A 27359-nucleotide genomic window follows, 5' to 3' on the forward strand; every position below is an offset into this window, starting at 1 on the left:
AACTAAACTGGGACTCTGTTGAGCAAGTGGGCGTGTCTGAAGAGAAATCTCTTAAAGGAACACACTCAGTGTAGGCTATCCAACTACTGAACAACCCGAAGCTTTGGATTCTCCAAGCTGCGCGTTGGAGAATGTCATCACCTTTGGTTTATCATTATACAGCACTGAAAAAAACTAAGTTATCATTATGTACTGTAAAATTCAACCAAATTTCATGGGCTGGAAAACAAACTAAGCAAATTATATTGTTTTAATATATAGCCTCATATGAGTTGTAAACAGGCAGATGAATTGTAAATAAAATTCATCTGCATACACACATACAGAGGGGGAGAAAAAGAGGAAGTGACGGGGAAAACAAGAGGGATAGGAGAGGGAGAGAGGGGAGAGAGAGGGAAGGAGGGAGAGGGAGATTAAATGCTTATATGAGCCAGTTTGGTGTAACGGTTAAACCAAACGGCTAGAAACTGGGAGTTATAGTTCCACTATAAGCACAAAGCCTGTTGGGTGATTCTGAGCCAGTCTCAGACCTAGCATTGGCACTGGCACTGGCAAACCAATTCCCAAAAAATCTTGCCAAAAAAACTGTAGAGTCTAATCCAGAACTCAAAGACACCTCCCTATATATACTATAAATGCGACAAATTCAAGTTGCCTGCAAGTAATTCCTGTAGAGATCATAAATATTCTGAATGGTATAATTCAGTAAGAAATTTAGGCACAAGTATAGAACCCAGGAGACTGGGAATTCTAGTCCTACTTTAGGCACAAAGGCAGTGGGATGATACTCTCTTTCAGCTCTAGGAAGTAAACCAGGGCAACACTTCTGAACTCTTTCCAAGAAAAATTCAGGAATTTGTCCAGACAATCCCTGTAACCTAAAGTTATGTGCACATGCGCGTGCACACACACACACACACTTATTTAATGACAATCTATACAATAACATTGCTTGATAACTGTGGATCATGTATGGGAACATATTTGGTGCCTTTAAAAATGTAATACCTCTTTTATTCAATGGTTCTTATACATCATTTCTACAGAAAAATATAATTGTGTTAAGACTAATGTATATACACCCCCGACTCCTTGTGGGAGGCAACTTAGTACCCTATGTATCAATTCCACATTGCTAATCTATAACAGATTTATTATAGATAATCATGTCAGAGTCAATTCTAATGGCGTATTGCTAGTACATCAGAGAAGCTGGCATCCATGTGCTTCAAAATAAGGTCAAACTATGCTAGATATTATTGGATGGTGCTGTAAAAATACTGCAGTTTAATTTAAAACGACCTAAAGTAATAGCAGCTTTGTAATGAGGTCGTGCTTGCTAGGTTTATTTTTGTTTCTTACTAATATCCAATTAGAATATTACTATTGGAAAAGAGAAACAGAATGCCATCTTACAGTTTTCATTATCCCCTTTTTTCATGTATTTATTTGGTCAGAAAACTGATGCCCTGCCTTTGGACTAAATAATCCTTAAAATAGTTTGCAGTGATTGGCAATAACAATAGAAATTAATGAATAGAATTAATGAATTTCCTTGCTGTGCAAAACAATCATACAATTTCAGAAAGTTGTTAAATCTCAAACTAAATGCAAGAAATTAATATTTCCAACTTCTTAACCAGTAAAGATGCTGTCATATTCTTTTTGCTTTGTTTGGGATTTTTTGCATCAGACTAAGGTTCTTCTTCTACATTGCAAGCTTGACCCTAAAACTTTTCATCAATTGTTTATTGACATAAAATCAATTTTTCCCTTTGCCATATTTAGCTGGTTACTAGCTTGGTTTTTGGATTTTTCCCCTTCTTCATTGAGAAGCATTTCTAATTATATTTTTGTATCACAATTTTCAAGGGAAGATATTCACATTCTTGCAATTGTTACAGTACATTTGAGATAGACCTTTTCTTCACAATGGCACGAGGCAACTTGGTTTAGGAGAGAAATGGGGTCAGCTCATATGCACCTCCCTGCCATGCATGATGCTTCCATCCTTGTTTTCATGAACAAATTTTTCTCCTGCTTGTCACTGGCCAAGCATTGGCCAACCAGCAACCAAAGACCATCATTCAAGCATACCTGATGAGATAGCGTGGAATGTCTGTAGGATCCTTGATGTTCTCTGAGCTTGGTTGCTTTCTTGCAGTCATTTAATTACCCAAACTAGGTAACATCATCAGTGCTACGGATGATACACTTACGTATTAGCACTGATGATGTTTGGGTAATGAAATATCTGCAAGAAAACAATTAAGCTCAGAGAACATCATGGATCCCTCATTTCTTGGCCTGATCTCTTCCCTTTTTAAATACGTAAATTTTAATCTGTTTTTAAATTATTGGGGTATTTTAATTTGTCTGGGCCAAATAATTTAATTTGATTTTATCGGGTTTTTAAATTTTGTGTATTTATGTATTTTATGGTTGGCTGTTCACCGCCCTGAGTCCTTCGGGAGTAGGGCGGTATACAAATCAAATAAACTATAAACTAAACTATAACTATTTCAACCCTAAGCTACAAATATTCTCCTTTAGTGGAATGTCTGCTTGCATATTCATTCACTGTTATTCCAGGTTGGCTAACAGTCTACATCTGGTTCAAGAAAAGAAAATGTGGGTTAGACCTATTTCCTGGAGTCATTTCTCTTTTCATTCTGAAGCATGTTCAGAATGTTTCAATTTAAGTCAAGAAGAGAAATCCAGGCCATTCAGCTGCCGACTGTGCATTCCATGGATGATACAATAATCCGCCTGGTTCTAACAGCAGCTGATACATCACTACCATCACTGTTCCTGATTTTCCATCTGTTCAACTTGTTCAGGGCAGCTGCATTAAAGGGAGAGGAAGAAGGAGGGGGAGAAGATGAGGAAACAACAACTTTTTGGGTCACTTCCCTTTCAAGAACAGGAGACTGTTAACCAATTACATAAGATCAGTTTTATGCAGCATACCTCATGGCAGTACGAGAAACAGAGAATTATGATAACAGCTCCATCAAAATCGCTGGATTATGTTCAAATGTAAACTTTGCCTACCATGGATGTTTTAATTAACCACTTAAAAAAAAACCAGAAGTCCTTAGCAGATTCTTTGGGATACAAGCCTCATAGACACATACACACATACACACATTAAATGATCTTAGAGCTGTCCTGTGCTTCCTGTATCTTAAACCCTAAACAATTTAACCATTATCTGCTCTGTTTAATTGACAATTATTTAATTTGCAGTTGTCTAGATCGATTTCACTTTACTTTGTTAATTAACAGCACACAAGCCAATTGGAAAAGAAAAGACTATATAAACAGAAGCCACAAACAATTTTGATGTATATGGTATTGACAGCAATGATGTGTTGGATGCTTCAACTTATTGTCCAGAAAATTTGAAAAATATTTTTTCTTCCTTTAATGAAACATCTGAACAGAGTACTGATTAAAAATTAAACATTTCTGATTAAAAAAAAAAACATTTTCAGAATGAAAATAAAATCAAATTTGAATTGGGGAAACAGATGGCATGATTCAATTTAGAAAGAATCAGAATAATAAAATTGAATTTTATAGCACTAGGATAACTAGGTTAGAACTTAAGCAAATACAGAGTCAATGTTTCAAAGGGACTTAGAAAGTAGATGTGGTATGGTGTAAACATGCATGTATGTATGCATATATACACATGCACACATACACACACTTACCTTACTTATAAGATAGTCTTCGACTTACGACCACAACTAAGCCCACATTTATGTTTCTAAGTGAGAAATTGGTTAAGTGTGTTTTGCCCCATTTTATGACCTTTCTTACCACAGTTGTTAAGTGAATCACTGCAGTTGATAAGTTAGTAACATGGCTGTTAAATGATTCTAGCTTCCCCATTGACTTTGCTTATCAGAAGATTGCACAAGGGAATTGCGTGAGCTTGGGACACTGCAACCATCATAAATATGAAGCAGTTGCTAAGCATTTGAATTGTGATCATGTGACCATGGGGATGCTGCCAAGATCATAATTGTGAAGAATGGCCACTTTTTTCAGTGGCGTTGTAACTTTGAATGGTCATTAAACGAACTCTTGTAAGTCAAGGATATCCACCCACCCACCCACCCCAAGAAAAGGCTTGATAGATAAAATGGGATAAAAATGTCAAATCCAGCCTAAAATCTGGTTGACTATGAGAGCAACTATGAGAGCAACCTAATTTAAACTGTCACATTTGGAACAGTTGATTTAGGAAATAATAAAATAGTAGTTGTAATTGTGTGTGTATGTGTGTGTAAAATTTTATTTTCAGGAACAGAAAGAACATTAAGTGTTTTTGTTTTATCTTAGACCAGTGTTTTCCATCCTTGGGCAGTAGTGATTTTTCTTTGGCTAGCAACACATGAGCTATTTGTTTATTTGTTTGTTTGTTTCTTTAGCTGCCCATCTGTTTAATTGAATAGTGCCCAATCAAAAATCCAAGCCTCCCATCACAATTACCCATCACAACAGGGACATTTAAGTTAACTTAAAAGATTGCTCCAGATACTAAAATGTATTCAGAAATCTTTCAAAGTATACCTGTGAAGAAAAAAATCAATTAAATTACCAATGGTAAGTGGTCATCAAAGTCTGAGTAGGCTTTCTTTTGAGTGATTGAGGATAATGGAAGAAAATTTTTGGAAAGACTGTCTTAGATGCTCTGACAACTTGACCAAGTTACATATATCAACGTGAGGATACTGGCTGTCATTTACTCCAAGCCCAATTTGCAATAATGTTTTGGTTTAAGAAAGGAAAAGGTATTAGATGCTTAGTAGAATAAAAAAACTCATATTGTAATCACATTAAATCAAAATGAATTAAGAAAGCAGACTAATGGTTCTATATGCATATTTAACAGATTGCAAGGCCAAAAGTATGTAAGCTAAAGTTATTTAGAAGCACAATTTTTTTTTATTTTTTTTAATGATAGGTCTGTGTTTCAGCTGATATGTGGTGACAATTAGGACTGCCCTTGTTGACTGCTCTCCTTTAGCTCACAAAATTACATTAACAAATAAATTACAGAAACTGTCAGCTTGCAATCTGTGAATCAACTTTTTTATTGGAAAGGAAATTGACAGGGCCATTATTAGTATCTATATAAATACATTGTAATGATTACAGATAAAACAATCCATTTACCCCAAAAGAAAGAATGAACTAGAAATAACTTACATATTTTATGTCCTCTATGGCACAATAGTATGCATGCTTTCATTAATTGTCTGCAACTTCATTTTTTCCTTGTGAGGATCAACAACTGATTTTTGGTACAGACCACTTATTCAAAGATTGGAATCAGTTTTTCCTTGTAAAGCACATGGCAATTTGTGTCATTTTATAGATCTCTGACATTTTTGTTTCTTCCAGAAACACCCAGCCAAAATACCAATGGCATTACTTCTAGTGAAAAGTCCAAAGGTCGTATGTTCTAATTTTCAATATGCTAAAACTAGTATAAACAACACTGAAAAAAATATTTCCCACTCATGAATGTGATTTTGAGGACAAACACAAATAAAGAATATTTCAAAGAGATTAGTCTTGACTAAAACAAAACAAAACAAAACCCTGTGGCATTACAAAAAGTGCTTCCACTTGGTTTTTTGCTGGCAGACCAACTCACTACATCAATAAATGTAGTGGGAAGACATCTGGTAAGGACCAAACTTTCAATAGCTTCAAAAGAATATGCCAACTATTCTTAACAGTTAACAAAACTGCAGTGACAGTCTGAATATGTGAACTTCATATGCCTTGGAGAGGCTTCTGAACTAATTCAGAATCAGGGTATCAAGACACATAGTGATGACTGCCAATGCAACACCAAGGACTTGCAAATCTTTCAGACTGGATACAAAAGTCACAAGCTCATTCCCAGGAGCATAGTTCCTCCCTGCAAATTACTAGGAAGACCAAGACAGTGGTACTGGTAGTGGTGATGGTGAAGAGAGGAAATATTCCTAAATCTTCAACAAAATACACATCAGTTGGCTGCAAAGAATTTCTTCATTTCAAAATACTTGTACAAGAAATCCTTGACTTTTGACCACTGAGCTCTAAATTTCCATTGCTAAGCCAAACCGTTGTTAAGTGAATTTTGCCCCATTTTAAATATCTTGCTACAGTTATTAAGTGAATCACTACCGTTGTTAAGTTAGCAACATGGATGTTAAGTTAACCTGATTTCCCCATTAACTTTGCCTGTTAGGTTTGCAAAAGGTGATAACATGACCCTGGGACAGTGATACTGCAACCATCATAAATACATGTCAGGAGCAAGTATCCAAATTTTGATCATATGACCATGGGCAGACTGCAAAGGTTGTATGAAAAACAGCCATAAATCACTTTCTCAATGCCATTGTATCTTTCAATGGTCACTAAATGAATGGTTGCAACTTGAGAACTCTATTGTTTTACTCTTTTATCATTTGAATAATATGTTACCTTTTATAGGAGGCTAATTTGCTGTCTGCAGTTTCCATATCTTTGCTCATTAATCAATTGGCAGTTTTGTGAACTTCATGAGGGTAAGGAACTCCCAATCCATAGACTATATAGACTCACAGCATTTCCCCAACTATCCTTTATCTTTTTTGCCTTTTTTGGAAGTCTTGTCTCCTCTTTTATTTTGATTCCTCTCTCAAATTTCATAATTGGAGTATCTATCTAATCAACTGTTGCAAAATCACACCTTCTGAACATTGCAGTCCAATAAAGCACAGTATGGTCTTTAATTATATCTAGGCCAGTCACTCAGAGAGAGAGAGATGGGCAGTCTCTAAATCTGATAAATAAATAAATGAAAATAAAGGCCAAGTGGTGAATAAATTAAAAAAACTGACAAAATCGCACAAGCCAATGATTGTATTAATAAAATCTTGTTTTCTGAAAAGGCAATGAGTGATGGCTTCAAACGTACCAATGTCTCTTTGGATACAAAAGAGGACATTCCCTCAAGTTAAATCATTCACTTCTGACACAACAGATTGTTCTCTATATTTCCTTGAACAGTTGAAAAAAACATGACTTATGACCTTGTAACTACAACTATTACAATGTACTCATGTTTACATGATCAAAATTTGGGTGCTTGACAACCGGCATATATTTATAATGACTGCAGTCTCTGGAATCACATAATTGCAATTTGAATCTTCCTAGAAGTCAAGAGGAAGAGTCAGATTTACTTAACAACCATGTTGTTTCTTCAGTGACCCTGGTGATTCTTTTAATGACTGCAGCAAACAAGTTTGTAAAATCAGGTATGATTCACTTAACAACTGCATCACTTTGGGATGGACACTCCAGTATCAATTTTAGTTGTAAGCCGAGGACTACCTGCGTTGAATATTTACAGCAGTTCCCTGTGAGATACTGGGATTCTACTACAGTAGAGAAATTACAGCCTCCCAAGGCAATTTCTTCTCTGTCAATATAGATTTATGTACTGCTCAACAGCTTCCAAATGCTCAAAATCAAAAATGAATTTTGTTGTCTTTTAATTAGCTTACTATCCCACCTCTAATGTTATTTAAGATGAGATCATACTTAGGATCATTTCAAATCTTCCCCACCAGACTATTTTGCAAAATGTAAGTTAATTCTATACTCAGCTCTGCCTTAATTAGACCCTGTAACTATTCCAAAATTTTACCAAATATCAGCTAGTCTTCCTCTCCCTAAAACCTAGCCTTAGTGGTGGGTGTTGGTCAGTCTCACTAAATGAAGATGTGTCAGGTTCAGCAATAGGTGGCCTTATCACTGCCTTTAGTTTACTGCCCAGGAATGAATAGGATAATATAATACATAAACTGGAAAATCTTTAAAAAAGCTTACAAGGCACTTTTGGTAAAGCTATGGTTGGAAATTGTCATCCAAATAATATTTGTCCCTGACTTTATGGGATAGATCGGAACCCTGCTGGGAAGTGCCAGACATTGTTAACTATTCAGGCGGAAAATTTCTCTATTCCACAGGGAGGAGCTAACTAATGCTTTCTGAATCTTAGACGTTCCTCACATGAGAATCTTTCACTATACCCTTTGAAACCTACTAATCTTTATTATAAAAATTAAAATCTGAATACTGCTAATGGAAATTCTGAAATTATCCAACTGGAAGCTGCCCCTCCCCCCCAAAACTCAGTTTTGTAACCAACAATAGATGAAAGTTCAACTGTGGCCCCTTTCCAGATGTTAGAGTATTCAGAGCAGATCTCTAACACACTTATATCTATATTAATGGAAGACTACATATCCAACTAATCCACTGGTGGTACCCTTAAACTCTGAGGGACAGTTTCTCATAGAAGGATGGAATCACTACCCTCTTCTGGAATGTTGTAGGCTGGAAAGCAAAGATCTCAGATGTTTCATTTATGGAATATATTTCTTTCTTATATTTCAAGAAATATGAAAGATCATCCAATACCTGAATATATTCTCTATAATTTGAATGCAGTAACTAGTACAAAACAGAGAACAATATCATATGACTTGAGTTTTATGTCAAGTACTTAATGCTTGACAGAATATACTTATGCTGGAATGCTAAAATGTAGCTGAAGTCCTCCTGCTTAGATTTATTTGTTATATATATTCTTAATTACTTTTTAAGTTCCTATTATAATCATTGTTTTTCTGTTTTGTATGTATGTATTTATGGCTGTACTATTACATATTTTATTGTATCTTGGCATTGGGCAGTAATAAACTGATTGATCGGAAAAAAAAAGTCTTTAAAAAAGTAATCCCTTGCATCGGGGTAAAAAAAGTAATCCCTTGCATCGGGGTGGAGTCAGGACAATTGAATGGAGCTGAGTGTTTACTGGCTGGATGTCCTTCCTGTTGCCAATGCAGAGTTCACAGCTGATATTTACTCCTTGTGCCCAGAGAGAGAGAAATACCTGCCGCTACCAGGATTGAACATGGCTTAGGGCCGGGGTATTTGCGAGACCGCCTTCTGCCGCCAATAGCCTCCCACCGACCAGTTCGCTCACACACAGAGGGCCTCCTCAGGGTGCCGTCGGCCAGGCAGTGCCGGCTGGCGACCCCCAGGGGGAGAGCCTTCTCTGTGGCAGCACCTGCCCTCTGGAATAACCTGCCCCGAGATATGTACGATATCAGACCTCTGGACTTTTCGTCAGGCCCTGAAGACACACTTTTTCCAACTAGCTGGGCTGGCTTGATCCCATCCTCTTAGTTTTTTAATTGAATTCAGTTTTAATTGGGTTGTTTTAAATTTGGGCCAAAATTATTTGTTTTTTAAAATGTTTTTAAATTTTATATGCTATGTTTTATTCTGGCTGTACACCACCTGAATCCCGCAGGAGAAGGGCGGTATAGAAATATAATAAAATAATAAATAAATAAATAAACTCATAGCCTCCTGATTGTGAGGCGAGAGCTCCACCTCAAACCCACTGTACCGGTCTATGATTCAATTAAACTGATTGATTGAATGCTGCCACTAAAATACAGAATCTAAATGAAGATACAGGATAAGGGATGAAGTGATGGATTCTTCATCTCTAGAGCTTTTTAAGAAGAAGCTCAATACTATCTTTCATACATGCTTTAATTGGGTTTTCAGTAAGAAAGGGAGGGTAAACTAGAGGAACCTTTAATATTGTCCAACTCCACATTTCTATGATTTTGTGGCTTCAAAGTAAAAAAACAAACACAAAAAAACCAACGAAGTTTGAAAACAAAGATGGACACAAAACTGTTGCTATTCTGTGACTGATATTCAGTGGATATTATTTATTTACAAAACATAATTATACAACTCAGGGGCAATGTTTGGGAAGCTAAGGGATTCCTCAGTTGGATATAGAGTGCTGTGTTAAAAAGCAAATAATCCCAATAGTTTTTTTTCCCATCTTATATATACAAACAATTCAGAACTACTAATAAATATTTTATTAACCAACACAATTTACATATTCATGTGAAAAGAAAAATAGGCCTAATTTTAAAATGTTTGATTTATTAAAAAAATATTTCTGGTTTAAAATCCATGCTAGATTTTCTCCCATTTTACCAAAATTTATTAATTCTAATCTCAAACATTATAGTGAACAATACTAAGAAAACTCTTCCTTAAACTTTGGCAACCTTTCCCTTCACTTTGAGTTTCCATCACTATTTCGTTTCCATCCTAAACTTAAAACTCAAAATATAAGGAAAAGTTCCCCTCTTTTAGTTTTTTTTTTCTCTTTGCTTCAACTGTTGCAGGCCCCCACATTATACAAAAGATGTCTTTCTCTACTTTGTACAGGACAGAGAAAGGGTCTTATCAGAGTTTCTTGCAAAAATCAAATCCAGAAGCACACACAGATAAACTGATTCGGCAGGATTCATTAACTTCTTTATACACAAGATAATATATGAAGTAAATTTACAATACCAACAGTAGATTCACTTTCATTTCAGCTCAGTAGACAAGTTCACACACACTCTGTGCTGGTTTCAGTTTCATTTCTCTGCACAGAATCAGAAGCTGCAGACTAAGACACACCCTGGGTCCAGTCTGGATGTGTCCCAATTGGCTGATTTAGTTGCTATGCCTATTCATTGGCTGACTTTATTACCATGTCTTCTCAGTCATTAATATTCTGACAGGTCTTCCTCCCAACAAATCATGCATTTATTAGCAGGACTTTTACTTTAAAATATCTCTGTCTAATTTTGTTCTTTATAAACTCTGAAGTATTGTCTTAGGATGTCATGCCTCCCAGCCATTTTATTTCCAGTAGTTTGAGATAGTTTGAATCATATGTTGAAGGCTAATTTGCCGTGTGTTTCAGCAACCTCCCCCACCCCCTCCCAAAGTAGTTATTAATTTTCATTTTTACTTACAATGCTGAGTGAAACCTGAATATAACTGACAGTCTTTGATGAATATCATTTTATACTGAGACATTCTCTCTGTCACATTTCAAAGAAGGCAGAACTAAAAAGAGGATAATAGTTTCATTTCTTTTTATTGTACATCAAAAAGTAAGACTAGAAGGAAGATAGTTCTGCACAATCTTCTTGATACCCTGAGCATGAATTTTGAAATGAAAAGATTTTTTTTTAAGAAAGAGATTGCACAACAGACAGAAGAAACTCGAACACTGTGCTTTTAATCTGGAACTAAGCAGAATATTAGGAGTCTCTATTTCAATCTATTGTTCATTTGACGTAAATCACCAGGATTTCTGACTCCCAATTATTTTAATGCACCAATTAAAAAAATCTGAATGTCTCCCATCCTAAACTGGATTGTATTCTAGCTGTAATCATTAGATTTCTGTAGAACATTTGTTCATGAGGTAAGAAGCTTTCATGAGATAAAAATCATTTAGGACATTTTACTTATGCTGCAGTTCCCAAACAGGGTCTTGCGATATCTTGGCATACTGCAGCAAACTCAGAGACTCCTGTGAATATTTTACATTTTTGTGACATCCATTTGTGAAGCAGGGTTTTACAATATATTTTACAAAACTTTGCAAAACTGGAGTGTTTGAAGTTGCCATGATAAGAAGCAAGTACCACATGAAAATCAGTGCAAAATGGGAAGGGAGGATGATGATGTCCAATCCTATTACAAGGCTTAAGCTATGCAAACATATTCCAATAAATAATAGTTGTAATCATTTTGGACTGAAATAAATTTCAATTTCTGTGTATTATTTTTTAAAACAGCTACTAAAAATCCTCTTAAGCTGCAATTCCCAAACTGTGTGTTGTGATATCTTGGCACATAGGACATAAATATTAAGTTGCTTGGATGTAATTATGTAATAAATGATACTGTTAAACATTTTTTAAGCTTAGGTGCTATGAAATTAATGAGACACTAAAATTCTGTGAACTAAGATAATTTGAAAAGTTCTGAGCTAAGGTGTTGAAAGGATTGTAATTCAAGTACAAGGTAGCCCTTGACTTATGACCACAACTGAGCCCAAAACCTATGTTGCTAAGTGAGACATTTGTTAAGTGTGTTTTGCCCCATTTTATGACATTTCTTGTCACAGTTGTCACATGAATGACTGGAGTTGTTAAATTAGTAACATGGTTGTTAAGCAAATCTGGCTTCCCATTGACTTTGCTTGTCAGAAGGTCACAATTGTTCCCATGACCAGAGGGCACTGCAAATGTCATAAATATGGGTCAGTTGCCAAGCACCTGAATTTTGATTACATGGCCATGGGGATACTGCAATGGTCATAAGTATGAAAAACGGTCATGTCACTTTATTCAGTGTCATTGTAACTTTGAATGGTCACTAAACAAACTGTTGTAAGTTGAGGACTAACTGTACCAAAGGAGGAGGTGCCACCACAGAAAAGCCGCACTGAATTGCTAATCAGGTGGGATAGGTTGATTGTCCATTCATACTGCTTACTTGCCACCTCTTGGTCATTTCTGTATATTGGGTGGCAGATAAATTGTTGAATTGGCTATTCTTGCAATGCTGAAATGTAAAAGAAGGGAACAAAGCTGTTAAATTCCCATAATTTTCTCTAGATAGAATGTTTGAAATGCTTCAAGTTTTGTTCCACTAGAGATCAAACAAGCCATTTATTTGGCTGCAACTAACTTGGGAAACTGCAAAAGTGTTATTTCCAATGGGCGTCTCTTGTTCTGAGCTCAAAAAGAACAAATCTCTTCAAAGGAAATAAATCTCTCCCTTCCTCATTACTTTAAAAAAACCAATTTCCATAGACCACAAACAAGGATTTTGAAGCAGGAAACATAAAACCTGATATCATAGATTAATTTAGCTAGATTACATATTCTAGTCCCTATGCTCTAGTCTAAAGTTCTATCTATGTGATATACAATCAAAAACCAAAACCTATTTTAGCTGCAACTTAACATTTAAATAAAATGATATTTTTCTCCTTTCAAGTCAGTATGAAATGTTCATTTGTCTTGTGGGATAGAGGAACTGCAGCTAACTTCCCAAGTGACAACCTTATTAAAATTCTTTTAGATACAAAAAGAACTTATCTATTTATCTTTTTCTCCTCCCCATCAATTAAAGACACCAACATGAGGAAGCTGCCTTTTAAGAATAAATCGATTGCTGAACCAGAAAACACAGGTCTATCTGCTGCACATTTCTGAGTGGAAAACATTTGTCCTCATTGCAATTTTCTTAATAGAATATTCATTGATATTTAAATATTTAGACACAATTCTGATAATGGGTAGATATACAGATTCAAGTATAAACTTATGGCAAATAACTTTAATTTCTTTCAATCAATCAATCAATCAATCAATCAATCAATCAATTAATCAGAACAGAGTTGGAAGAGACTTTGGTGGTCTTCTTGTCCATCTCCCTGCTCAAGCAGGAGACCCTATAACATTTCAGACAAGTGACTGTCCAGTCTCTTCTTAAAAGCTTCCAGTGATAAAGCACTTACAACTTCTGATGGCAAGCTATTTGATTGGCAAATCGTCCTCACTGTTAGGAAGTTTCTACTTAGTTCCAGGTTGCTTCTCTCCTTGATTAGTTTCCATCCATTATTTCTTGTCCTACCCTCTGGTGCTTTCAAAAATAAGTTCGCCCCTGCTCTTTGTGGCAACCTCTTAAATACTTGAATACTGCTATCATGTCACTTCCAGTTCTTCTTTTCTTTAGACTAGCCAAACCCAAATCCTGAAATTGTTCTTCATATGTTTCAGTCCTCAGCCCTTTAATCATCTTAGTTGTTCTTTTTCCAAAGCCTCAACATTGTTTTTGTAATGTGGTGTCCAAAACTGGATACAGTATTCCAGGTGTGACCTTGCAAAAAATTAATAAAGTGATACTAATATTTAACATGATTCTGATTCTATGGCTCTGTTTATACAACAAAAGATTATGTTAGCTTCTTGACTGCTGCTGCACACGGCTGGCTTATATTTAAGTGACTGTTCCTAGGAGTCCAAAGTCCCTCTCAGTGTATTTTTGAGCCAGGTTTTTCTTAATCTGTACTTATACCTTTGGTTTTGCCTGCCTAGGTGTAAAAGGGGTATTGGTCTTACCTGGTACGCTTCTTCTCATTGGCTGGAGATAGCATCCAGGAATTGGTTGACCTTGTCTATTTAATTGATTGGACTGAGTCTGTCAAAGTTGTAATTCCACGCCTCTGTTGCTAGGGCTTCCCAGCTTTTGACGAAGACAAAGTGACAGACTTGACGTGTCTTTATCGAACATCTTCCTTGTTGATTGAGGATCAGACAGTCTTCAAGGGAGGGACTGGATACTATCTCCACCCAACGAGAAGGAGCATATCAGGTAAGACCAACGCCCCTTCTCCATAGTGGTGAAGATAGCATCCAGGAATGGGACATACCAAAGCTGGCTGTTCAATGGGTGGGCTTCAGTCTAGTCAGAGGTCTCCCTCTCTGTATGGAGACACTGAAGGACCCAGCGACCGAATGCCGCCTCCGCCGAGGCAAATATGTCCAATGTATGATGCTTAATAAATGGAGAAAGAAAAGGCCAAGTGGCCGCTCTGCAAACCTCCTCTAGAGATACCTGCGTTGCCCATGCTGCTGTCATAGCCGTGCTCCGGGTTGAGTGCGCTATCACTTGCATGGGTCTAGGAAGGAACTGTAGCTCATATGCCTTGGCGATGGTTAATCTAAGCCACCGACCAACGGTGGAAGATGTGGCCTTGTTACTTAAGGAAGCTGGTTGGAAGGAAATAAACAGGGCCTCTGTTTTCCTCAGGTTGGCAGTCCTCTTAACATAGATGCAGAGGGTCTTCCTCATGTCCAAGGTGTGCCACCTCTTTTCCAAGGGGTGGACTGGGTTAAGGCAGAAGTTGGATAAGATCAGTTCCTATGCCCTGTGGAACCAAGGGTTCACCTTGAGTATAAAGGAGGGGTCCAACTGCAAAATTATTTGATCTGTGTAAAAAACACACAGGTCTCTCCTCACTGATAGAGCAGCTAGCTCAGAGATCCACCTGGCTGATGTAATAGCCAACAAGAACGTCACCTTACAGGAAAGGTGGCGCAGGCTGGCAGATCATCAGGGTTCATATGGGGCCCCAGTGAGAGATTTCAATACCTTGGACAGGTCCCAGGTAGGTACCTGTGCACTACCGGGGGACACAGATTAGCGCACCACTGATAAATCTTCAGACTGTGGGATCCACCTCCGGGATGCCGAAATAAGAGGGACAGGGCAGGTGCCACTCTGCATGGTCGTGGCTGTTCTGCTGAACTAGTCTGCCTGCACATTAGACACCCTGGAGATGTGTTTCGCAGTTATGGACAGATGTTTCTCTGCTCAGAGGCCCAGCTGTCTGGCCTCCAGTATGAGGCATCTAGATCTAGTGCTCCCCTGACGGTTTATGTGTGCCTTTGCGGCCACATTGTCAGGAAGCACTAAAAGGTGCTTGTCTGAGACCGACTGCTGGAAATGACGGAGGGCCAGATGGACAGCCAGCAGATCTAACCAATTGATGTTCTGTCTCCGGTCCACTTGGTTCCTCCGACCCTGAGCCACCTGTGATTGGAAGTGCGCCCCCCAACCAAAGAGGCTGGCGTCCGTTTTTACAACTAGGTGTTGGGGTTCTCGGAATAGGTATCCTTTGGAAATGGCCGGTGACATCCACCAGTTGAGGAAATGGAGAACCTCCCTGGAAACTGGGCCCTGGCTGGCGAACTGGAAAGGTAAAAGGAACCATTGGAGGTCTCTGGTCTGTAGGTGCTTTTCTCCATATTAAACTTCATGTTGTTGGATAGGGCCCATGGTTTAAGTCAGCTAAGATCTTTTTGGATTCTGAGCTTGTCATCTGGAGTGTTGGCTATTCCTGCCAGTTTAGTGTTATCTGCAAATTAGATGAGTTCCCCTTCTATTCCCTTATCTAAGTCATTTATGAAGATATTGAAACAGAGTAATATGATGGGACCTAAGAGGAGTGCCTGCCCTGTGCAAGTATCTCCTATTCTAGGGCAAGTAGATTCTCCATTGTTTGGTGGAGACAGCAGCCAGTGTGGGTAGCACTCGCCCAATCAGCTGAAGGACTGAGTCAGCCAATAACGTTAAAGCCTGCCCTTGTTGCTGGGCAGGTCCAGCTTTTGACTCAGTCCTTTCAGTTGATCGGGCGTGTGGGTTACTGGCTCTGTCTTTCTATCTCCTTTTCCTATTGCTAAAAATTGGATTTATTTACTGGTTTTGACTTCGGATGCTGGACTACGTTTTTGCTTGTGTGTACCGGTATTTGGACCTTTGGATTGATCGACTACGGCTTTTTCTCCTTCCTGATCTGCTTGATCTGACTGTTGGACGTTGTGAGTGATCCCTGCCCTGTTATTTGTCCGTGGCTAAAGGGAAGCTCTGTTTTCCTTGCTGTCCCCTCCAGGGGTTGGGGGGGGCTTTCCCCCCTTCGTTGGCTCGTTTTAAGGCGCTTTAAAGTCAGTGCTCCGTCCAGCTTTGCCTCCAGCTTCAGAGCGGCGTTTTTGCCTCAGCGCGACTGCAGCAGCCATTTTAGGTCGCATTTCGCACCGTTACCGCCTCGGAGCTAATTGAACACCTCCGTTTCGCCGTTTTTTTGTTGTTTGCGGCCGAAATTTTTGCATCGTTAGCTGAGTGGGGTGTTTGGAGCTGAGAGACTACGTTTCACCTGCCGCCCCTATCTGCCGCTGCTGCTTCAGCTAAGTGACTTGTTCCTGGTTTGCCTGCTTGCCTGCACCTGTCAATCAACCTCCCGCTTCTGTTATTCAGCGGGGGAGCCTCATTCTGCAAGGATTGTGGAACGCTTGCTCCTGTCAGCTGGGCTTCGTTCTGCTCCTCACCAGCTTTCTCTGTGTTTGCGGGGATCTCTAGTGGATCTTTTTGGCCATCCGCCATTTTACCTCCTGCTAATTGCGGCGGTGGCCATTTTGACTGTGACATTGACTCTCGTGTGGAACTGTTACATTCTTCCTGTGATCTGACATTGCCTACAAATAGTGTGGAGCGTTTGCGCCCCCTCGTCTCAGCCTCTACTGCCCCCTGGTGGACATTTTACGCTGCCTGACTTTCTCATCTTTATTTGAGGAGCTTTTACACCCCCACTACCTGTATTTGAGGAGCTTTTACGCCCCCACTACCTGTTACAGCAGAATATTTGTGGAGTTTTAACGCTCCCGTTTTCTTGGATTACTGTGTTGGCCGGGGCTAATTGGTGGAGCTTTTCATGCCCCCCCCATACCTGATTGAGGCCTTCTTTTATCATTGCAGCTATGCCAAAAGCACTGGCAAAATCTAAACATGGCCATTCGGCCAGTACTGCTGCTCAAGACCAGTCTCATTCTGGCTCCCATGATAGACCAACCTGTCCCACCCGAACATGTTGGGTTGGGGTTCTATTCCCGGGTTTTCCTGGTTCCTAAGTCCTCAGGGGGGTGGAGACCCATTCTGGACCTAAAACGATTAAATCGGTATGTTGTATACTGTAAATTTAAGATGCAATCGTTGAAATCCATCCTTGATGGTGTTAGGAGGGATGATCTCCTTTCTTCAATCGACCTAACTGAAGCCTATTTGCATATCCCTATTCTCCCTTCTCATAGAAGATATTTGAGGTTTTATTACGGGTGGGGTTCATTATCAGTATATGGCAGTTACCCTTTGGGCTCTCGTCTGCCCCCGTACCTTTACGAAGGTATTGGCGGCTTTGGCTGCCTCCCTCCGGGTTCAGTCTGTTAGACTTTTGTGTTATTTAAACGACATCTTGGTGTTATCCTCTTCTGCTCACCAAGCTGTGTTGGATATTAAGTTAACTCTGGACACTTTGGCTGCCCATGGTTTTTCTGTTAATCTAGAAAAGAGCAACCTTGTTCCCTCCACTTCTCTAGTTCATTTAGGGGCCCTAATTGATTCTGTACAGGGTAGGGTGTTTCTCTCCCCTGACCGCCAGAATAGTTTACGGGACTTGGTAGCTAGGATTGAGGTTTGTAGGTCTACTTCCCCTTATATTCTTTCTCAGTTATTGGGAAAGATGATTTCGGCCATTGCCATTGTTCCCTGGGCTCAGCTCCACGCCCGGGAACTTCAATGGTTTCTCTTGCCTCTACAGAAATCGGGCAAAGGCACATCAACCAGGCCGGTTCCCGTTCCCTCGTCAGTGCTCCGATCCCTCTGGTGGTGGCGGTCCCCAGCGATATCAGCAGGCTGTCTCTTTCTAGAACCCCGGCGGGTGGTGGTAACCTCCGACGCCAGTCTCCGGGGCTGGATGCCCATTGCCAAGGCCAACTGGCTCAGGGGACGTGGAGTGTGGCGGACTCTCTTCGTCCAATCAATTGGTTGGAGCTACAAGCTGTCTTCCTGGCTCTCCGTGCGTTTCACCATCTGGTCTCCAGGTCTCATGTGCTTGTGCTTACGGACAATGTGACAGCCAAGGCACATCTCAACAAGTTGGGTGGCACCAGGTCCAAGGCCCTGTTGTCTCTGGCCTTGAAACTCGGCCTCTGGGCGGAACGCCATCTCGAGTCTCTTCGAGCGGAACACATTTCCGGAGTCGCCAATGCCCAAGCAGATTGGCTGAGCCGTCAGGAGGTGGACAATGCGGAGTGGCGTCTTCATCCCAGGATCTTTCGAGACCTGGTGCATCGGTTCGGGACTCCAGTTGTCGACCTGTTTGCGACGCATGTCAACGCTCAGTTGCCCCATTTTTTTGCCCGGTTTCCGGAACCTCAGGCGGAAGCCATCGATGCGCTTTGGACTCCATGGCCGGACGGTCTTTTGTATGCCTTCCCTCCAACCTCCTTACTTCCCAGGGTCATCCGCAGGATTCTGGACGAACAGGCGGAGGTGATTCTATTGGCTCATTGGCCGCGCAGAACATGGTTTGCAGACTTAGTCTCCCTCTCTGTCGCTCCCTCCTGGCGCATTCCTTTAGAGGCGGACGCTCTGACGCAAGGGGCACTGAGCCACCCGGACCTTCCTTGGCTCAGCCTGACCGCCTGGAGGTTGAGCGGCTCATCCTGACGGGTGCTCTGGTTCTGGGGGATGTGATTCGGACGATCCAGGCGTCGAGACGCTCCTCCACAGACAGAATATATTCTGCGACTTGGCGGGCCTTCTGCTCATGGTGTGAATGTTTTCCAACCCTCTATTGTGGACATTCTTGTCTTTCTACAACGGGGTTTCTCCGATGGCCTCGCCCCTAACACCTTGCGTCGCCAGGTGGCCGCCATTTCCTCTGTACTTACCTGCGGTTCACTGTCATCTCTGGCTCAACATCCTCTGATTAGACGCTTTCTTCGGGGCGCCACAAACCTGTCTCCTCCGGTCCTGCATTGTTACCCTACATGGGCATTTCCGTTAGTTCTCGACTCCCTCATGGGTCCTCAGTATGAACCGCTGAGGACGTCCTCTCTGCAGTTGCTGTCTTGCAAGGTTGCCTTTTTGGTGGCTGTGACCTCGGCTCGCCGCATTTCGGAGGTGGCGGCCTTGTCCATCCGAGCTGACCTCTGCGTGTTTCACGCAGACCGTGTTGTCCTCCGATTAGACCCTACCTTCGTGCCGAAGGTTAACTCCGTCTTCCATCGCTCACAGGAACTTATTCTACCAAATTTCTGCCCACGTCCTTCTCATCCTCGTGAGCGCCGTTGGCACACTCTGGACGTCCGGTGGGCGTTGCGAATTTACATCAAGCAGACTGCTGCCACTCGCAGGTCGGAAGCGTTATTTGTCTCCTTCCTTCCAGTCTCATTGAGTCTCAAGGTATCTTCTTCTACTATAGGCCGCTGGATTCGACAGACCATCGCTTCAGCTTATGACCTTCGTTCTCTGCCGCGACCTTCCCGGGTAACGGCCCATTCCAAACGTAGCGCGGCCACGTCGGCGGCCTGGGCCACTCAAGCTCCGTTGTTGGAGATTTGCCGTGCGGCTACCTGGACCTCACCTGCGCATTCATACGGCACTATAAACTGGACAAGTTTGCTTCGGCTAAGGCCGCCTTCGGTCATCAGGTGTTACAACAGGTTGTGGCCAGTGACGTGGTTTTGGACCAGCCTGGCCCCTCCCAGACTTTGGGACAGTGAACTGGGGTATGTCCCACACTGGCTGCTGTCTCCACCAAACAATGGAGAAGGCGTGTTGGTCCTACCTGACACGCTCCTTCTCGTTGTGTGGACACAGCAGCCAGACCCTCCCCTTCCCTGTCTGGTCCTCTTGTTGCCTTCCTTCTTGAGTCTTTCTTTTCTGCCTACCCACACGCCGAGTCTGCCATTATAGTCTTTCGCCAAAAGCTGGACCTGCCCGGCAACAAGGGCGGGCTTTAACGTTATTGGCTGACTCAGTCCTTCAGCTGATTGGGCGAGTGCTACCCACACTGGCTGCTGTCTCCAAACAACGAGAAGGAGCGTGTCAGGTAGGACCAACGCCCCTTTGCCCTTTAGACTTTAGGAAGGCCTTGATGACCAGAATGTTACCTTATGCATTAGACCCAGGATACTGATGAGTTTATTTTGTGAGGTGTGATATATGATTGTGCTTCCTGATTGCACATTTTGTTTGTTGCATACTTTTCAAGTTTGAGCCTAAGTTGAGATAGTATGGAACAGCTTAAAATGGTCTTGGCCTTTATAGTCACTACATATTTTTTGTATTCAGATAATGATTCATTTGTGTACAACGTAATTAATGAATAATTAAATAACTTAATATGTATTAAATAAACAAATAAATTGTATATTGTTTTGGAGGACAGATCTTTCTTTTCCCCAAATGTAAAACATATACTTTAGCTGTCCCCCCCATATGTTTGAAATATTACTACCCCTAATGGGAATATTAGGAAAGAATGGGGGGAGGGTGTCAATTGCTCTGAACTCCATATATGAAGGAGGATTCAGTCAAATACTGAAATCTCTAAATATACTGTTGTGTTGGGGTTCCCCAATAAATTTTGATAAGTAGCCATGCAAGCCCAATTTGAAAATCTTCACTGAGAAGAGAATCTAGGCAGTCTTATTACTTGTCAGCATTTACTATTAGAGAATTTATAATACTGAATTGAACTTTTCAATCTATTGATCATGTCTTTGTCTTGATTTTAACAGAGTATAAATGCATCCCATCCAGTGGTGAAATCTAAACCGGTTTGCTGGCTGTGCGTGCATGCTGTGCGCCAAGTGCACTGCGCATTCGCACCAAACAAGCACTGCACGCACATGCACAGTACACGCCAAAAGAAGGCTTGGAAAGGTAAGTAAAACAGTGAGGGGGAGAATCAGCTGTGGCGCGCCATCTTGGGAACTTTTTAAAAACCTTTTTAAAGCATTTTTTACTACCGGTTCGGGCGAATAGGTAGTAAAACATGCTGTTAAAAAGTTAAAAAAAGGTTCTGATGATCACAACTGTGCCGTGCAATCATCGGAACCTTTTTAAAAAACTTTTGTAAAGCAGTTTTTACTACCTATTTACCTGAACCGATAGTAACAAAATGCTTAAAAAGTAAAAAAAAAAAAAGTTCCGACGATTGTGCGGCACATCTGTGATTGTTGGAACTTTTTTTTTTACCTTTTTAAAGTATTTTTTTACTACCGGTTCGGGCGAATAGGTAGTAAAAAATGTTTAAAAAGTAAAAAAAAAAAGTTCTGAAGATCAGTTGAGCAACGCGCAATCATTGGAACAGGGTTTTTTTACATTTTTTTACTACTGGTTCAGCGAACCAGTAGCATTTCACCCCTGATCCCATCTTATATGTGACAACCTTTTAGATATTTATAGAGCTTTATCATATTTTCCTTTAGCCTTCTCTTTTGCAAGTTAAACATACGCGTTCCCTTTAATTGCTCCTCATAGGAACATAAGACTGATTTCTAGATTCCTTTTAAACAGATAAGACCATGAACCTGCTCCAGAATATCCATGTTACCTAGAACTGCATAAAGTAGCTCATTTCATTCAATTAGTATATAATTCAATAAAACTACTATATTCTGATATCAAAATACAATACTTCTGTTAATGTATGCTATAAATATTTCATTAGTATAGAATATGGAACAGGAATGCAGAAAACGAAATTAGGCAATTGCAATTTACAAGTGAATAAGTTAATGAAACATCAGACTATCATTAAGGAGAAGGAAAAATGAAGAGAAGGCAGTGGATCTGAATCCAAAGAAGTAAATATTTCAAATTTAGTCTTAGTGGCTCAGTTCCTTATTTATTCCTAACAATATTACACTGAATTTCTGAGAAGCTTCAACTAACCATGATCCTATATTGTGATATTGTGGACTGGTATTTGTAGCTGCTACAACATATTGCTTGTGTTCCGATAATATTTCACTTGTGCACCTAGATTTTTCTCATGCACACTGTTATCAAATCTGTCTCCCTAATCCTGTATATATGCATTTGATTTTTCCATTCAAGATGCAGAACATGATATTTGTCAAAAGTGAAAACTGTATTACTGGATATAGTCTAATATTAAAACCTGTCAAAGAGATTTTGTCCAGTATGTTATTAGCCAATTCCCCTACATAGTATCATCTGCACATATATCATTTTCATTCCATTTTCCAGCTTTTTACAAAGATGTTGATGTTTGAGAATAGAGGCTAATATGGTGAACAACATTTATGGGCACCTTTTAGTGAATTCATTCCACTAATTACAAAACATTGAACTGCAGTAGCTTCTAGCCCCTATTTATTCATGTTATACACAAGGGTATTATTTTTCAGACACTTTACAGAGTTCAAGGTCCAGTATATCTACATCATTCTTTGGCTAACCAAATTAGTCACAGTCATAAAATAAATAAAAGATTAGACACAATTCGTTCTGATAAATCCATCTGGAATTCTAGTTATTGTAGCTGTTTTTTTATAAGAGTGTGTAGTCATGTTACTTGACAACCTGTTCAAATTGCCTAGTCAAGCATTAAGTTAATTGTTCTGTAGTTTCCAGGTCCTCTCTCTTTCCTATTTGAGGAATACTAAGACTATATTAGTCCTTCTCCAGTGTTCTTATACCTCATCAATTTTCTGAAGTTTTCATACATTATAGTCAGAAGTTCTGAGATTACAACTTGCAGTTCCTTCAACATCTTGAGATATAAATTACCGACCCTGGAGATCTGAATTCATTTGGGGTAGTAAGATGTTTTTATCATACTTCCTTGTTCAGGAGTGCTTTTTCTCATTTCTGAGAAGACAAATGCAAAGATTTAGTAACTCTGCCTTCTTTGTATCCTTTGTTATTGCTTCTCTATCTTTCCTACACAATAAACCAACAGATACCTTCCTTGACTCTCATTTCTAGTTTCCCCTGGGCTCTTGCAGCTTCATGTCAATCTTACTTTCAGCTTCTCAGCTTGTCAAGGATCTCACTACACGTGCACAAAAGTCTCATAAAACTTTTCCTGTACTTTTACATGGGAATCATTTGTACCTCTGCTTTCAATACTTAGTTTTATAGGTTCTCCCATCCCTCTTTAACTTGTTTATCTCTTATAATTTCAGGCCATGGCATGGTATCACTTTATCTCCTTTTTCCTTTTAGCTTACCCAGAGGCTTTTAACAGGATCACCATATTCAGAGTTATAAATTATTTCATAATTTTCTTTATTCATTAAGTCACTCCACATTCCTTTTGGTTGGAATATTTACTTTGAATAATTAAATAAGTAATAAGTACTATCCTTAAAGTGTTACTCCAATCAACCCTCCAGTTTTAAAGAGGTTGTAGAAAAAATGGTTTTAAAAGTTAAAAAAAAAAAAGTTGGCTACGCCCACCCAGTCACATTACACCCCCGCACCAAGCCACACCCACAGAACCGGTAGTAACAAATTTTACATTTCACCACTGCACAAACTCCATATACTGCTTTATTAAGACTGGAGAATATGGATGTCACTATTTTCCCTACAACCCAGGGTTGAGGATTTGGAGTGCCATTTCCTACCTTATACTTCCTCCCCATTATGAGCAACCATGTTCCTAACGTTCAGCATTTCTCTGCTTGAATCTGTGTATTTTCCTCTTCCAATTCAGCTTAAAGTCTTCTTAATAAGATTTTAAAATTCTTGATAAATTATTTTTCCTTAATGGAATGTGATTCACAAGTTCTTAAGAATTCTCCACATTTATGATGTCATAGTTAAGAATCCAAATATTTCTAAACAATGCAATCTTCTTAAACAGTGTTCCTGAGTCATGCTTTTTCTTCTTTTCACTTGGCTGTCAGCGGATAGCTTGTATGAATATACTACTTGAACTCCCAACATCTATATTTTCTTCTCTTCTCTTGAAATCCTTAAAAGAATTTGCCCTCTTGGTTCACAAAACATGTAGGAAATGATAGATTCTTCTTCATTCAAAGCAACTAATTTAATCAGCTAAGTATTATTCCAAAAGTTAGCTCAGTATTTTGGCCCTTCTATTTATGGGATAACTGACCTCAGTGAATGAATGAATGAATGAATTGAAATAAGAAAGAAAGAAAGAAAGAAAGAAAGAAAGAAAGAAAGAAAGAAAGAAAGAAAGAAAGAAAGAAAGAAAGAAAGAAAGAAAGATAATCATTCCTAGGATACAATGACAAGAAAAAAAGGGAGAATTCTCAAATGAATATTTAAAAAAAACCAACAACTTGTCTGTAGATATTTAGACATTTCAGGATACTTCTGAAATTGTCTGTCTGTCTATTTCTATCTCCTCTAAGCTTTTTCGGGTTTTAATACTGCTGTATTTTACTTTCAGAGTAAATTAACAAAAATAACTTACTATTTCATCATTATATATATATATAGTCAATCATGCAGAGCAAAAGGAAAGGAAAGGAACTTTCTTTTTGATCGGTGAGAAAAAGTCGTCATCTATAGTGCTTATTTCTGTATTAAATAATAAACTAGTAAGTAAACTCTATAAAAATATGTAAAATATATACATATAACATCCCATTTAGATTTAATAGATTCTGCCTTAAAGTATATCCATTTATTAGTCTGTTAAACTAAGAGTTTATTAGTTCTAATTGGGAAAAAAAATAGATTAATATTTTGCTTTTATTTTTGAGGGATTATGACTGAAGTCATTAGTTATTAAAAAAACTATGAGCACAAGCACAAACTCTTGACTATTCCCCTATATACTTAGTACATAAATATTCTTTTTTTTAAAAAAAATCAAATATCCCTTTCATGTTCAAAATAAGAATACCATGTGCTAGAACAAGATAACACTGCTCAAAAGAATTTCTTCTTCTTCTAGCGTTTTCCTGCAAGTACAGGGTCTGCTCTCCCCCCCTCCCCAGATCAATCCCGTGTTGATCCATTGTGCCAGGAGTAGACCAACCAGCTTACCATCCTAGCTTGACACAGTGGGCTGAGAGTATGTGACTGGCCCAAAGCACCCAGCCAACTCATGCATAAGGAGGCACTAGAACTCACCGTGTCCTGATTTCTAGCCTGCTGCCTTAGCTACTAGACAAAACTACCTCTCACTCAAAGGAATATATATTTTATATAAAATATAAAATTTCCTTTGCTTATAATAAAAAATGTATTTTATATCTAGCTAACTGTTACATGCAAATTTAATTCCTGCAGATAAATCTGCTTTAGTGGTAGTACACAGCGAGTAAATTTTGTTAAGCCAGAAATCCAAAATCTTGTTTTTTTATACTTATCTTAAAGTATTATGAAAGTATTTGTATTTGAAAAGTGGATAATATGTGAAAACCTATTTTATTCAGTTCAACATTTTGAACATGTTTGTAGAACTTTTCAAATTCATAATCTAAGTTTAATAAATATAAAATATAAAATAAGAAAAAAAGAATGTAACCTTTAATCAGATGTTTATTTTGCTGTTGTAGACTAAACATTAAGTATAGTTGTTAGAATTTTTTTGGTATGTAATTGCCAGAAAAAGAAAGAAGTAGGCGTTATTGTACAGACAATCCTTGTTTAGTTGCCACAATTCATCCACTGAAATGGTTACTAACTGTGTGTGTGTGTGAGAGAGAGAAAGAGAGCGAAAAGGGGTGTGTGCGCAAAAAATGTGGGTTGCTGCTTCCTTATTCAGATGAAGTTCTTTTGTGCAACAGTACCACTGTTATTCTCACTCTGGTGCACCTTATTGTTAGGTATAGAAATTTGATTGTAAGTGTATGCATTCGTAGGAAAATCATTTTACTAGCCGTTTCCCCCAAAATAAGACCTATCCAGAAGTAAGTCCTAGCACGTTTTACATGTGCACCTAATATAAGCCCTAAACCAGAGATGAAATGCTCCCGGTTCGGACTGGATTTGCCGATCCGGTAGCGATGATGGCTGGTAGTTCGGAGAACTGGTAGCGATGGCAACTGGAGGCTCCGCCCACCCACCTTAGCTTCTGCAGCCCACTAGCCCCTCTTGCCCTTGTCTTTCTGGGTGCAGCGCTTCTGCTTGTTGGGACACTTCCCCACAGTGCTTCTGCTGGTACCACCACGCAAGCCTCCCATGAGGAAAAAGAGGGAAAAAGCGAAGTGGCTGACTGCAGAGCTGCCAGCTTCAGGAAGTGACCCAACAGGCAGAAGCAACATGCCCAGAAAGAGACTCCGGCCTTGCCCCACCCTCTCACCACCTGCTCTCCCTTCGCTTTGGCTCGGGGGCTGAGGCTGGGGCCCAGAGACGGGCCATTCACCGAAACCCCAGAGCTGCCACCTACTCACCGCCTGCCTCAACCGGGTCGGGGAATGCACCATTCCCCAACTCCAGCCTTGCCATGGAGCCGCCGCCCGCTTGCCCTTCACCACATGGTGTGTCCTACTCCTTACCTTTCTCCCGCGGCTGGCTGCCAGGGAAGGCAAGCACCCGAAAGTTACTGGACCTGCTCTCCTTCTTGAATGTGCCGCCACCATCGCCGCCCTGGTCCATGCGTCGGCTGCGCAAACGCACACCATTTATTTCATTCATTCATCAGTGGCAGGTTGGGTGTAGCCTTGTGTAGCCGCTTGTGGACCAGGGCGATGATGGTGGCGGCACATTCAAGAAGGAGAGCAGCTCTGGTAACTTTCGGGCGCTTGCCTTCCCTGGCAGCCAGCCGCGGGAGAAAGGTAAGGAGTAGGACACGCCGCGTGGTGAAGGGCGAGCGGGCGGCGGCTCCGTGGCAAGGCTGGAGTCAGGGAATGGTGCATTCCCAACCCGGTTGAGGTAGGCGGTGAGTAGGTGGCAGCTCTAGGGTTTCAGTGAATGGCGCGTCTCTGGGCCCCAGCCCCCGAGCCAAAGCGAAGGGAGAGCAGGTGGTGAGAGGGCAGGGCAAGGCCAGAGTCTCTTTCTGGGCGTGTTGCTTCTGCCTGTTGGGCCACTTCCTGAAG

At 40.0% G+C, this 27359-nt stretch overlaps 1 protein-coding gene across 7 annotated transcripts in view; it reads right to left on the minus strand.

The window, feature by feature from the left end:
- Positions 1-27359, minus strand: part of PLXDC2 (plexin domain containing 2) — a 287499-nt gene that overhangs the window by 149829 nt on the left and 110311 nt on the right. The window contains exon 1 of one of the 7 annotated variants that reach the window (XM_034402360.3): positions 23967-24111. The exons of the other annotated variants lie outside the window; for them this stretch is intronic. The gene's annotated coding sequence lies outside the window, so the exon portion shown is untranslated. Of the gene's footprint in view, positions 1-23966; positions 24112-27359 lie in introns of those variants that run through there. 7 annotated transcript variants of the gene reach the window in all.

Source organism: Pantherophis guttatus, chromosome 4 (assembly GCF_059756535.1).
Source record: "Pantherophis guttatus breed Tessera chromosome 4, ASM5975653v1, whole genome shotgun sequence".
NCBI lineage: Eukaryota > Metazoa > Chordata > Lepidosauria > Squamata > Colubridae > Pantherophis > Pantherophis guttatus.